The sequence below is a fragment of the Liolophura sinensis genome, chromosome 7, assembly GCF_032854445.1.
Source record: "Liolophura sinensis isolate JHLJ2023 chromosome 7, CUHK_Ljap_v2, whole genome shotgun sequence".
NCBI classification, from domain to species: domain Eukaryota; kingdom Metazoa; phylum Mollusca; class Polyplacophora; order Chitonida; family Chitonidae; genus Liolophura; species Liolophura sinensis.
This window is the reverse complement of record NC_088301.1, coordinates 32842047-32856250: the sequence shown is the minus strand read 5'-3', so window position 1 is coordinate 32856250 and position 14204 is coordinate 32842047.

Here is a 14204-nt window from a genome sequence, read left to right as displayed (position 1 = left end):
GCTCTTTCCAGCTTAAATATATAAACTATTTTAAATACTAACTTTGGCTTTGTTACTTGATGTCACATGAAGACCTCGTCTTCAGCCAACTGTAAACAATATTATTTGTTTTTTTTTTTAAATAATATAGAAATCCTTTAGTTTTATTTGCTTTTAAGACTTAAAACGACAGGCATGACCAACCCAGTCACAATGTGCAGAGTAAGCAGACCAACATACCTTCTTTGAGACCACCCCTTGGCAGCATTTGTATGCGGCGATCACCACAAGCTTCCTGCACATCGACCGGAAGATCTGACAAAGCGCCATCTACTGCTTGTGCATGTCCTGTGCTTTCCTTTATAACCGTGCCTTCCGTAGCCTGATAAAAACGCAAGAATAGACTTGGATTAAATGGTTGTGTGAAACAGTCTAATTATAGATGTCGATAAAGGGTGAGACATTCAGATTTTATTCACGTCATTCGGAAGTTTTATCGGTGCTTCCGTTTGACTATTCGATAAAGCTTCCATTACACATATAAAGCGATAAGATGTGGTCAAGAGGTACGCTGTAGTATCAGATTTTGCCGAAAATTTTAAAAATATTTAGAAAAAAAGGTGTATTCGTTAAACTGTCAATGGACTGTATAATTTGGACACCCTACAGCTATGTAATCTCATTTTTAACTTTATTCTGGCTATCGGGACTGAGGTATTGACATATTCGTTTTTATTATTTAAAAATTTATTTATTTTATTGGTGTTTTACGCTGTAGCCTACTTGCCGTACAAAGGCGGTCAGCATTACGGTGGGCTAAAACAGGGCCGTATTTTTATATGAACAGTATCGTAATCTGATGCTGCGAAAAATGTCAGAGCACTCTTCATATATGACCGTTTCTTCACTTACAGTAACTTGTCCAGTTACAGTCACATCGTCAAATACTTCTTCCGGTACTGGCATGTCGTCCTTGTCCAGTGCTCCAACAAAGCAGATCTTTTCATTGCTGCTGTATGATACTACCAAACCCTGTGAATAGAAGAAACACACAGTACAAAGCACTCTTCTTCTTTAAGCTTCCGTGGGCAAGGAAATATCCCTTATAACAAAAATACTATGGATTGAAACGGTTTCCATAGATTTAAGTGCGGTAAGCCAACGGTAAAGTATGGTAATTTGAGGTAATGTGAAGCAAACAATGGTGTTCCAAGGCTAACCATTGTTAAGTAAGGTAAATAAAAGTGAACTAATGCCGACCAAAGTCATGAAAGGTAAACTGGGGTTAAGTAAGGTAAATGAAAAGTGATTTTTTGAAATTGCTTTATTCCAACCTCCACAACCACGATACAGTAAACCGGTAAACGCAGTTCATGTGTCATATACGCCATGGTGTCAGAAGATTTTTGCTGAAGCCTCCAAATGTACAGGCTTTTATGGTGTTACAGTCAGTGCACAGTTTAAAGTTTGCGAAATCTGCTTTTGAGACAAAGTTGTCTGAAAAAAACGGAGCTGCGAGGAAAGATAACCGCGAAACACAATGAAGCCACAACGCATGGCAAGTTTTATACAAATGCGGGCATGTCAGATTAGGAATTTTCTGATTTTGGTCATGTCGGTAGAAGAAATAATAATTTTGCTAAAAAAATTATAGATTTATCTCGAATGTAAAAATGGAGCAGAGAAATTTTTTGTCATTTATAATCAGTTAAATATCCGCCTATCACCAGAAGAAAATGATGAATTCATTATATTCATATCTGCCTATGTTGATGTTTATGTGATACAGGTGATCAAAATTTTGCGTTTACTCAAACTTAGAGATATAGGGAATAATGTAAGCAATTTACCAATATTCATGCTTCATTATTTGTAAGATTTATGTAAGAATCGAAGCTGTGCTATCCCATCGATCTGGACACTTCAAAGGGGTTACTCACCATTGAGACACTCGAGCGGGAAAGACGGAAACGGAAGATGGGATGTGAAGACGATAGTTAACAAAAAAAAAACACCCACGAAGATGTGACAAACGAATTAGAAAGTGATGGCACACGCTTGAGACAGAAACAAGAATTTGTCCAGTGAGGAATTTTAGATGTTAAATCACACAACCTACCAAAGTGTCATGTATATCTTCAACATTTAACCAGAGCTTGTGTCATGTAGTTTATTGGTATGAAAGCTGATCACTGCGGACTATTTTAACTTTATGTTTTGTTATTACCACATTATTTCACTACGATGTAAAGTAGTGATGAACATATTTCGGCCATATCGTGGCGAGACGAGGTGAAGAAGTTTGAGTTAGATATCAGCTGCCGTTAAGAATTGTGACGGGGCAACCCAACATGGATGTTTTTGATGTTATATTTGTGTTATAAGCCAACCTAAATTATGTAATGTCCATAAAGAAGCTTATCAATCCAATACCATTTAATAACATTTTTAACCGGACACAATTCATGATCGTAATGTTCCATGCATAATGACGGCTTTGGTGCTAGATTTGAACTCGAAATATCATTGACCACGTTATAATAGTTTAGACATCTCGGCCATCATTATATCTAAATCAAACTGTCGAACTCAAATGCTAGACTGACAAAATCCGGATTACCTTTGAGAAGAGTTTCACGACGACGTGCTGAGTAACGACGCCTTGAGCGTCAGTGACGTTATTCCTGTGTTCCTCCCGTTGACGGCTACTGTCGGTGATGATCATCTCCTCCACCAGATAACTCCCTGTTCTCGTCACAACTTCTGTTTGCTATTTCCAAAGAGCGAAGGTCACAAAGGATTAAAAACGTGGCATGAAACTGACCCTTCAACACATCAAAGAGAATATTATTTGTTAAAAAAAAAGAATAATACGTAATAAAAGTTTGGTAAATGTATCTTTCAGACGGCAAAGTTACAAGAAGTTATCGCAAATTTTAGCTTGTAACCTGAGATGTGTTGATTTCTGGATTAAGCTATAAAATATACAGGGAGAAGCCGAGGTAACCAAGGAGGTGAGTGTGTCAGCGAGGCGCAATGACCTAGGCGCCTCACACCAATGGGGTCGCTGTTCATGCTGGCTCCCTCTCCGGCCGTACGTGGGAAGGTCTGCAGCAACCTGCAGATAGTCGAGGGCCTGGGCTCTGCCCGGTTTTCTTCCACTATACTGTTGGCCGCCGTCGTAAAAGTGAAATATTCTTGAGTGCGGCGTAAAATACCGATTAAATAAAGCAATGAAATATACAAGGCGTAATCAGCCATGAAGACTTGTAAGTTCGTCCAAATTTTATTATGCTTATTAACATTGGCCTCGGCAGACAATTACCATGATCAAGTAACATATCATTGCTTCTAGTCACTGATTTCCCATTAATTAGCTTATTTACCTCTTCATCAACAAACCTTGAGGTAAAATGAAGAAACTTAATGCATACACTAGTTTGTTAAAGTTTATAATACCTAAGCGTCACAAAAGTTACAAACCTTCTGAGCAAACGAGACTGCGGCACAGACAGCAAGGCAGATCACCCCAAGTTTCATCTGAAATCAAAGCGGAATGTCTTGTTTACATTACCGAATTTGACGGTTGGAGTGGTCACAAAGGAACGATGGTGTTTTTCCAGTGGCATTTCGGTTATCCGTGACGAAGGTTGGTGGGACTAGAGCAGTTATGAACTCTGATCTGATGATTCGACATCCAAAACTCTACTAATTTACTGAGCCAAAAAGGAAATTCTAACCAGTTACTACAAGTTTGCCTATATATTCTAAGCACCGAAAACCTATTCCCGTTGTTACACGTAGGCACATGACATATACTCTCACATGGAAATGGTGGAGGGAAAATCGCCTGTGTGATATTAAAAGCATGCTTTGTCTCTAGATCTGCGAGTAAATAACAATCAGGTGGCAGCTAATTTAGCCTACAAGCAACAGCTGATGCTTATGGGAGCTTATTACGTATATGGTTCAGATGTTCATCTTTATTTGTGAAATTTGTGAAAGGTAATTAGTCTTCACCGGTCAGATGGCTCAGCGAAACTTGTATCTCATGCGCATGCCAGATGCTGATCTCAGTCCTGGCAAAGAACAACGGTTTAGTTCGATTAAGACAGCCCCCTCGGTGAGAAAAAAACAGTGTGATCGAAGATACACTGGAGCACACATAACTTTAGTGCAGAAGTGTCCACATGGCATTTTAATGTCAACAGAGGTATAAAACTCATTATACGCCAATAACCTAATATTATACAACAAAGAGTATGTACGTGCATGGTAGTACTACAAACTCCACTCTTTTGGAAAGAACTTGACAAGCCGGGATGACAAATTCAGCAGACTCAACATGTCAAAGGTAAAATCACGAAAACTCTAATCAAGAACGAATTCACGCGACATGCCTTGATCGCGTCAAAAAGAAGTTTACAACCAACAGCTTTATAAGACCAACAGTGTCAAGTTGCGAACCAGCCTTGAAGCCTCTGTGAAAGATATTGTTTTCTAGAGAAAATTGAATGTATTTGAGTCAGGCAGAAGTACACTCTTCCAAACTCTCAACTATTGTATTACAAACACAGTAGATTCTTAATCATGAAAAATGCCGATGCATTACCACGTAAATAAAGTCACCGGCTGACTTGACAAAAATCCCGACGAAAGAAGGTCGAATGCTTGTGAAACCTTTTACATTCATGTGGTTAGTAGTATATCATTATTAACCACGTACGACTATACGAGTCTAAAGCAATATATATCAATAGACTCTTATTTTCCCTAAGAGGAAAATGGTATATATAAAGAAATTATCAGATACTTTCCTCGAGAAAAATCCATGCTGACCCTCCACAAGTATAGAGATTTTGCATGAATGCTAACCGAATAATCATTTTCAGACCTAATCAACAACGTTTTATAACTTCACCTCTCAGATTATTCTATCTGACTGGCACTGAAAGCCCAAATAATAAGACAGCCAAGTAATACACGTTTCCAAAAACTGGACCAATGTCATTTTAGCTTACCTTTTCTTTAAGCTGTTGTCTCCACCAAAGCCTGTCAGGTAAGTCTGAATGTAAAACACCAGCATGCGCGTATTTATTGACAAAGCGTTCTTTTGCTTAGATTAGCTGTGATTAGATTGTCGTCTTAAAATACTTCAATGGCATACAACAGTTTTATATCGAATCTTTTGAGATCACTCCGTAACAGCTTCTCAACCGTACAGATCCAATTAAGATGCCTATGGGGTGGTATGTAGTGAATAGAGATATGCGGGCTTCGATCAAGACATGATAACCCTGCCTGACATCACTCTGTGAAAATGTTTAGCGTTTAATTTTGCGAAAACAAAAGGAAGATATTTACTTTGATTTCAAGAAACTTCGCCCACATACCAGTAAGCGTTCATGAATTTCATGGGAAGTTCCTGTTATTTTACTGCGCTCAACTTCCTCCAGTCGTATTGTCATGCACAAAATGTTCAAATGATTTTAACAAGCTATTCACAATGTAAAGTTTTAATTTGATTAAACTTTTTTTCGTCTCCTAAAACTGTTAAATTTGAATTCTGTTATGGTCCTGCATTTCTGTGAAGTGTCCCTGCCAGATAGCGAGATTTATTGTGTCAAAAAATAGGTGACAAAGTATATACTAGTCTTCCATTTTTGTTTATCTACTTTTTAGAGAGCACCGTACGTGGGAATGTCTTCCACCAACCTGCGGAGAGTCATGGGTTTCCCCTGGCTCTGCCCGGTTTCCTCCCACCATAATACTGGCTGCCAGTCTTGTATATACATTCTTTAGTACGGCGTAAAACACCAATCAAATAAATAAATAAATTTTAGAGAGCATACTTTTAGAACATATCATCAGAAAAAAAGGTCTATAATGTTTTAGGTCTATTTTTATTTGTAGAGCACCTGAAATAGTATAGACATTAAAGACATCGTTTGGAATAAATTCAGAAAAGGATGTATGAATTTAATTCACGCAGATATTATATTATCTCTACGATTTTATTTTATTGATATAGGAAGATTATATCACTGATATAAAAAGCGATCATCGAAAGCTTTTTTGCCTGTAAGATTTTTCTCGTCACAGCCTGTCGGCGCCTTGTCAGTGAGGTCGTAGGCTCGACACCGCCTGTGCTTGGTTCGCGTACAGCTTGAAGTCAGGGGGTTTGTCAGGTACCCGGCACAGGGTGAAGGTTGACTCCAGGATTTCCAGTTTCCGCCTCCCATAACCCAGAACTGCCATGTAAGTAAACAATTCTTCATTACGATATTACATATAATTTAAATAAATAGATACTTAACATCAGCAAAAGCAATGTCTCTGTATTCATTGTCCAACTTTCCGTGTTAATGGTCGACTTTTTTAAGCAAAGGTTTATTGACTGCAATACAGATTAGTTAATGTCGCCTCCAAGAACCACAGTTCCAGAAAGAGTTATACCACCAGAACATGATTTTTTAGGAACGTAACAAAGAAAATATGAAGTCACAAACTTCTAATGTATGACAGCCTCGTTGTCTCGGCTGATACTTCGCGTCAGTAGGTGTGATAGGCATCTGGTGAAGGTGCAATATTGTGTTATAATAACAGAATATTTTTTTGAGTGTTAGTCCCCATAGCTTTAATAGCTTTCTTACAGATCCAAATGAACTATGTAATTTTTTTCTAGTTTATGTATTTATGCATACTCAAGAATATGGAACTTCTGTATTTTCTGTATTTTCACGGAGTTGAACTAGGTTCCTTTATTCAACTTGGGCCTTTTTTGGATCGAATTTCTGATTTCCATTACAAATATTAATGACGCCATTGCAACAGAATTCATATTCCTTCAGATAACGATTTCACATTTGTTATATGTAGTTCATAGTGAGGTGAACCCTATTAACACGGGGCTGTTTCGAATAAATTTCTGGTTTCCATGGTAACCGGCTGGAATTTGCAAGCTTCAACTACCTGATCACATATCGTTTAGCTCATGGTTTCATAATTTGTATGCATGCTGGTATTTAGAGCAACTATAGTCTCCTATTTAAACTGGAAATGTTGTAAATAATTTCTGGCCTACATATCAAATGATAATGAATTTTATTATTTATGAGGTGAACTTAAAACTAGGGATGTTTCTGTCAAAATGCTGGTTTCCATGGAAATTGTTTAGTAATGGAAAATTTGAATGATAGGCATATTCACACAATCGTAGTCACCTTTTCACACAGCATCCGACTGACAATATAGCACGTTACAATTTGGGTGTTTCTCACATACAAAACTGTTAAAAACCCCGATGAAATTGTGCCACTCTGAGTTCGGTTTTTCACTGCTACTGTCTTGCAGTTAAAAGTCCAGTATTTGAACTGACATGCCGTTATCCCACCCCTGGAGTAGAAGTGAGTTATAAAAGACAGGTTACGTGCCCCATGGCAATACGGTCGGTTTAACAGAAACGCTAAGCTAAAAGGGAAGTAGTTTTGTTCCCATGCATGGTGTAACAGCGATAATTTGTCGTTGTGACACAGCCTGGAGAGAGATAGCAGTTTTCATGTAAGCCCAATGACACATTATTTACAGAATGTATAGATCTATTATAGATATCCATGGTTGTGGATAATAACTTCCACAGTTTTATCAGTAAATTTTGATGTAATTAATGTCATTATCAGTTAAAACAATCTTTTAGTTGAAAATTGTTATATGTTATATGCAGGCCTGTCGACTACTCATTTAAAACTGAAATTTCACTTGTAGCTGGATAGGCCGGGCTTTGCTTTTATAGTTTTGCAGCAATTCATGTTCTGATACCGGAAGTGACATAAGCTATGGTGCTAGGGGGCGTGTATTTTGCTACTTTCTAAGCATTTACATGAATGGTTAGAATAGAACCCTAACCCACATAAACTAACAAGAGGCCGTATTTCACCCGTTACGTGAGACATTTGCCAGTTATCACACTATCATCCCTGCCCTGGGTTTACTCCCTATACGCTGTATATTGTTAGCAAATCAGATTATTAAACTTTTTTAAATTAGCAATAAATGTATAAATCAAAAAGTACAGAGCGACTGTAAGAGTCTATATTTCTTTCTAGTGAAGCGGCACAGTAGAAAATGTGCAATCTCTTCTTCTGAAAAATATTTGCAATTTATAATTATAGGTTCGGGATGGTAGTAGACGGCAAATGGCTAAAAGACCTCTGCATTTCGAAACGGGAATGGCGCTAACCCATTTTCCTGTAATGTGCCAACAACATAAACCTAATATTCTAATTATAATCCATTTATAATTCTGTGCATAATGATATTCTGGCAGCAGTTTCCACTGTTTAATTTTTGATTATCTGATTTAGATTTATAACGCCGTAGGCCTACCCCATGTATTTATCACTTATACTTCGGCGGACAGGTTTGTGCATGGTTGGCAAAAACCTTTGTGCCAGGAGTGAACCGAACCATTCATAAGCTACCAAACAAACCTGCTGACTTAAAAGAGTATTGGAACAACCGCAAACACGATGTTGCGTCACTCGTACCCAACGAACATGTGGTAAAAGGGCGAAAAAGAGTTTCGGGGACGTAAGCGGAAACAGGCGTGTTCCCGGGGGTATAGAAATAACTCGTGTTTGATTGGATAAAACTAATAACATGGTGGCGCTTTCGATGGTCTCAGTGTGCGTGGGTTTGCTTACTTTGAATTGTGATATCTCGTTTTCGCAACATCACAGAAATAACTTCCTGGGGAATACAGGACTAGACACATTTGGTTTAGTGCACTTTTTTCTTTATTTATTTATCTGATTGGTGTTTTACGCCGTACTCAAGATTATTTCACTTATACGACGGCAGCCAGCATTATGGTAAAAGGAAACTCTTACCTTTTCTTTTGAAGACACGCCATAAGAGCGAGAGCTGGAATATAATCTGTTACCCCACTGATCAAAGACCAATCGGCATTAGTGGGAACAGCGTATGACATGTGAATAAGCCACATACATTTTACATGCTCACGCTCATTACTTAATTAGTTTGTGCCGTGTACATTTAAATTGATTATATATCGACATGGATCAGTAAACAGGAGATAATCCATAATCCTGCCTTTAAAAGGCCGTCGGTTAGTCAGGCAATGCTGCATGTCATATGTGGAAAAGGTCGCCAGTTTGATTCGGCCAGAGTGACCTTTTGATCAAATTTAACACATGCAGGTCAGCTCTTATATGGAAGCCTGAACTCATATACTTTATTACCAGCAAGTCTGTCATTGAAATGTTTGCAGCGATATTACATTGTTGCCATTGATTATAATTAAACCTGACAAACACTTCGATTCTGTGTATTTTCCACTTTTTTATTTTTATTTTATTTTTCAGTAAACAGTCTATGGTATATATGGTATGTGTGTATGCTAGTGGTTTAACGTCGCAATTTTTAGTCATATGCCGACAAGGGGTCATTTGGTGTGTGTAAATATCAGTCTATGGTATACTTTCCCCAATGCGGTCGATGTGAGTTCAAGTCCAGTTCATGCTGGCTTCCTCTATGGCCGTATATGGGAAGATCTCTCAGTAACCTGCGGATTGTCGTAGGTTTGCTCCTGTCCTATGCCCGGTTTCCTCCCACCGTAATGCTGGCCGCCGTGGTATAAGTGAAATATTCTTCAGTACGGCGTAAAACATCAGTCAAATAAATAAATTATTTATTTATTTATTTTATTTTATTTGACTGGTGTTTTACGCCGTGTTCAAGAATGTTTCACTGATACGACGGTGGCCAGCATTATGGTGGGAGAAACTCACAACCATCCGCAGGTTGCTGTCAGATCTTCCCACGTACGGCCGGAGAAGAAGTCAGCGTGTCACAGCGACCGCATTAGTGAGAGGCTCCTGGGTCATTAAACTGCCCTAGCGCGCAAACCCACTCAGCCACGGAGTCCCTAAATAAATATTGAATATATACTTCATGCCTGATTAACCCTTTTACAAGCCCTTGTTGTCCTCATCATTTCCTTTGAGGAACTTATGCCGAAATGTATATCTCATAGACGATATATAGAGAAAACGGTTTTATCAAATGAACCTGACATAATATAACATTGTTGTTATAAAGGCCTATACATATGTTACTACTTACACCCCAAGCATACATGTTACCACTATCATCGAAAAAAAACCTCTGGGCAAGGGCCGTAACTGTGATTGTTATCTACCTTCCGTATGACTGGAGATAGGCTTGTGAAAACACGTATTCCCGGAGGGTGGAGAACACTCACTGAGGCACCTGAGATTATTTATCTGATCGAATGTTAAATTGCGATGTCTGATTACTAACAGTGCTCATTCAGGTCTTTTCCTACTAGTAATTTGCTTGTGTATTTGTTTGCCTACTTTGCCTACTTGGAATCTACATTTTACCGCTCACTTATCATTTACTCCTGGCTTCTCAAACGGTAGGCCTATAGGCTTATCAGAGACTTCATGCGCCGTTCTATCTACTTCATCAATTTGAAAATCTGGTCAAAAACCCAAAGACTGTGAATGAAACATCATTAGTTCAAAACAATACATTTACTGTTGCTCTAAATCAGCTTCATGAAAGGCTTCTACTATTTAAATTCTTGATAAAATAAAAAGCTTCAAATGGTGTTTTGTCACAGTACATAGGCCAAGACGCCACCTCTCCGCCGCTTTAGACTTGAAATTTATTATATTCAGTAAACGGACATACTTGTATTTACATATTGTTATGTAAATACAGAGAGGAACTGTTCACCTTCATAAAGATATTCTGAAGTGTGAAGTGTGCAAACTAGTATCACAAAAAATATTCAGAAAGAGGGGGATACAGAAGAAAATGAAATCACTCTATTTCGAAACGCAAAGAAAAAGTTAGACACTGTTTCATACATGTAGATGTTACGAATTGGTTTCATGATTGATTGCTTGATTGATTGATTTTAGCACTGACCTGTTAGACACCAAAATCCAACATAAAATTTTCATCACCTGAAAAGTTTATGGTTGGTTACTTTCGATATGACTATTAGCTAAAAACGATTGCCCGAGTTTGTGATTACCGGGATGACCGCACTGACCTGTTCGAGATCTAAGGCTGCATATGGCTAAGCCACCAATGCGACTGGAGCATTGACTTCAGCTTCAGCTTCTTCTATAACATTCCACACATGTTTAAGATTGTAGGAATTCCAGGTATTCCACAGTATTTGGTGATACCAAGCAGGTATAAATCTATTTTTACGTTGCCTAATGATTAGCATGCCAGTGCGCCACAATAGCTTAGGAGTCTCTCACCAATCCTACACCGCTTCGGTGGCCTAATGGTTAGAACGTCCGCCTCAAAGTCGGCAGACCCGGGATCAAATTTGGGTTGATTTAAAAAACAAAACTACAGCATGCAGAGTAAAGCTAGAGCAATGAAGACAGTGTCATGTGAACAAAATGTAATACGCATCTAGTGAAATTGGCTTCTCGTCCCTTTATCTCAGCTACTGTTTTATTCTATCTGTTCATTTCAATGCATAAAAAGTAGGAACATACATTACCAAGGCAGGGCTATCCACATGGAATTCCTTCTTGAATTATTGCATTATATTGGGAAGTGGTTCGTATACACATGTAGCTTTGAGGATAAAGAACCAAACCATTTCTGTACGAAGTAAGAAACAAATGTTATCCTTCAGAAGTATATATATATATATATGAAAAAAAATGGAAATTTAGAAGTTTTTCAAGAAAACTGGCTCTACTATGTCCGGTGTTTTTCAATCTCTATCGAGAACCAACGGCTTTTGCAAACGTTGATATTTCCCTTTGAATTTCATGGCTGTCTGATATTTATTTATTTATTTATTTATTTGATTGGTGTTTTACGCCGCACTCAAGACTATTTCACTTATACGACGGCGGCCAGCATTATGGTGGGTGAAAACCGGGCGGAGTCCTGGAGAAACCCACCACCAGCCGCAGGTTGCTGGAAGACCTTCCCACGTACGTCTGTGTTATAAACATGTCGAAGTCATGTACATGTACATGTATGTCCTGTAATTGGTTACCTGTAAAATGTAAAGGTCAAGGTTTAATTAGGTTTAAAATTGCAGTGCTCTCAACTGCAATGTATTAGACGCCATTGAAGGATTTTTGGTACGTGCAATACATCGGTATTATTACAGATATGTGTCGTGAAGAATTTTTTTCTGCATTTTCTTTTATCTTGCCGTAATCTTGTTTGCATCTACCAAATGCCATACGTGAGGAATTGTTTGTCATGGTACGACTTCCAGTCAATACTTTTCTCCTTGATCATATATTTCAAAATATCGAGTCTTGCACTTGATATGTGACACGTAGGCAATGACGTTCCATCAGCATTTGAAGAGTAATAGACACCTTATCACTGCCGTACCACCGACAGTATTGCCGTCTTAAAAATTATTAATTTTGTAAGATCGAATCCTGAGTAATAAACTAACTTCCTGCAACAACAAAACCTGAAAGGACTTGTTGCCATGGAACGAACCAGATCCTTACCTTGTTCCACAGTGCTACTGCAGACGAAGTTGACTGTAATTATACAGTGGATGTTAACATGATATATTGAGATGGTAGTTACAACCGACTTAGCCTACAATAACTATTAAGAACTTAGTTAGCTGTTATGAGCTGGGGATTGTAATACATGAAAGACATCAGAAAGTTATACTGAATTGTCGCTCCTTTTCCTTACACTGATTATTCGCGTAATCTAATCGGTCTATATAGCGTTAAATTTTCGAGTTTTGAAAACCGAACCCTGAGATGCTTATAAATGTCGCGATAGATAAATATTACCTATTAAATATTAATTACTATATTTATCTATATCGCTAATTCGTTTATCAGTGTCAATATATGATCTTTTGTTAGTTTCTTAATTTGATGTTTAACCAGTGTTTAGTCGGTTGTATCAATAGTGGAAAAATGTTAGTAACTGAGAGATTTCTTGAAGTGAAGAGTTAGTACTGGTTGCCAGTGGTAGATGAAACCGAAATTGTTTTACCTCATTGGTCATTGAAACCCATAACAGTGACTATAAGAAATTTTAATGATATATTTAAGTAGTGTTTAACGTTGTACTCAAGACTTTTACACTTATATGACGTCAGTATAAGGTGTATGGGTGGGGGTAAACCACCCCTCTTTGGCAGGTACCCGGTAAACGTCTTGTTAAAGCTGAAGCCGAACCACGTGGTTTTGTCAGGTGCCTGGCCAAGATTAGTCTTTAGTCTGCAGACATAATATCTATGTTCATTTCATTTATAACGCTCTAAGCTGTCCTGAGATCAATGTCGACCAGTTATTGTCACCAACATCCCAAAAATAGCGGAGGCGGGAAAGTTTTGCGGATTGTGAGCTCGAGGCTTGACTGCATCTCTATACATGAATCCCTCTCATACTATATTTAATTTCTTAGTTCTTTGGTAGTTTGTGTTGAACGTTGTTTTGGGAATTGGTCTTGTGATTTATTGACCTGGAACGTCCTTATAGCTTATAGCATAGAGAGTAAAACAAGAGTATGGGTGACAGTTGACAAATGGTCACATGTAACCGGAGAAACACGGTCTCTTGTTAGTTTACCTCAGTTGTTCAGCTCTTCATATAAATGCTGAAATAGTAGCTAATTACTCGCCCCTAGGACCAGAACTGGGTTTCAAAAAAAAAAACTTCACTGATGTTAGTTTATTAGATTGGAATTAATTAGTCCAGAATTAATCAAAACGCTGTGTCATCACATTTAATCTATAATCGTATTAAAACACCACCAGCAGAATCCTGTTAAAGCAGGAATATAGTATAAAAGACTTACAGCAGAGAGAGCAAAACCAGAGCTTCGGCGACAATGTAATAGTTGTCAAATGGTCACGACATCTGGACTATTTGGCCACCACCCATACTCATACGCCAGTTGTAAACCCTTAAACCACGACAAGTCGATCATATGGTGATAATTTTTGCCTGTTGAAAGACTGCTGACCTACGTGTATAATACATACATAGATATAACAAATTCGACAAAAATACGTTTATATACTTCTTGCATAAATTAGAAAAAAAATAGGAATGTAGAAAATATGACATCACCAATTTGTTCAGCAAGGATTTTATTTGTTTAATTGATTGGTGTTTTACTTCGAACTCAAGAATTTTCACTTATATTAC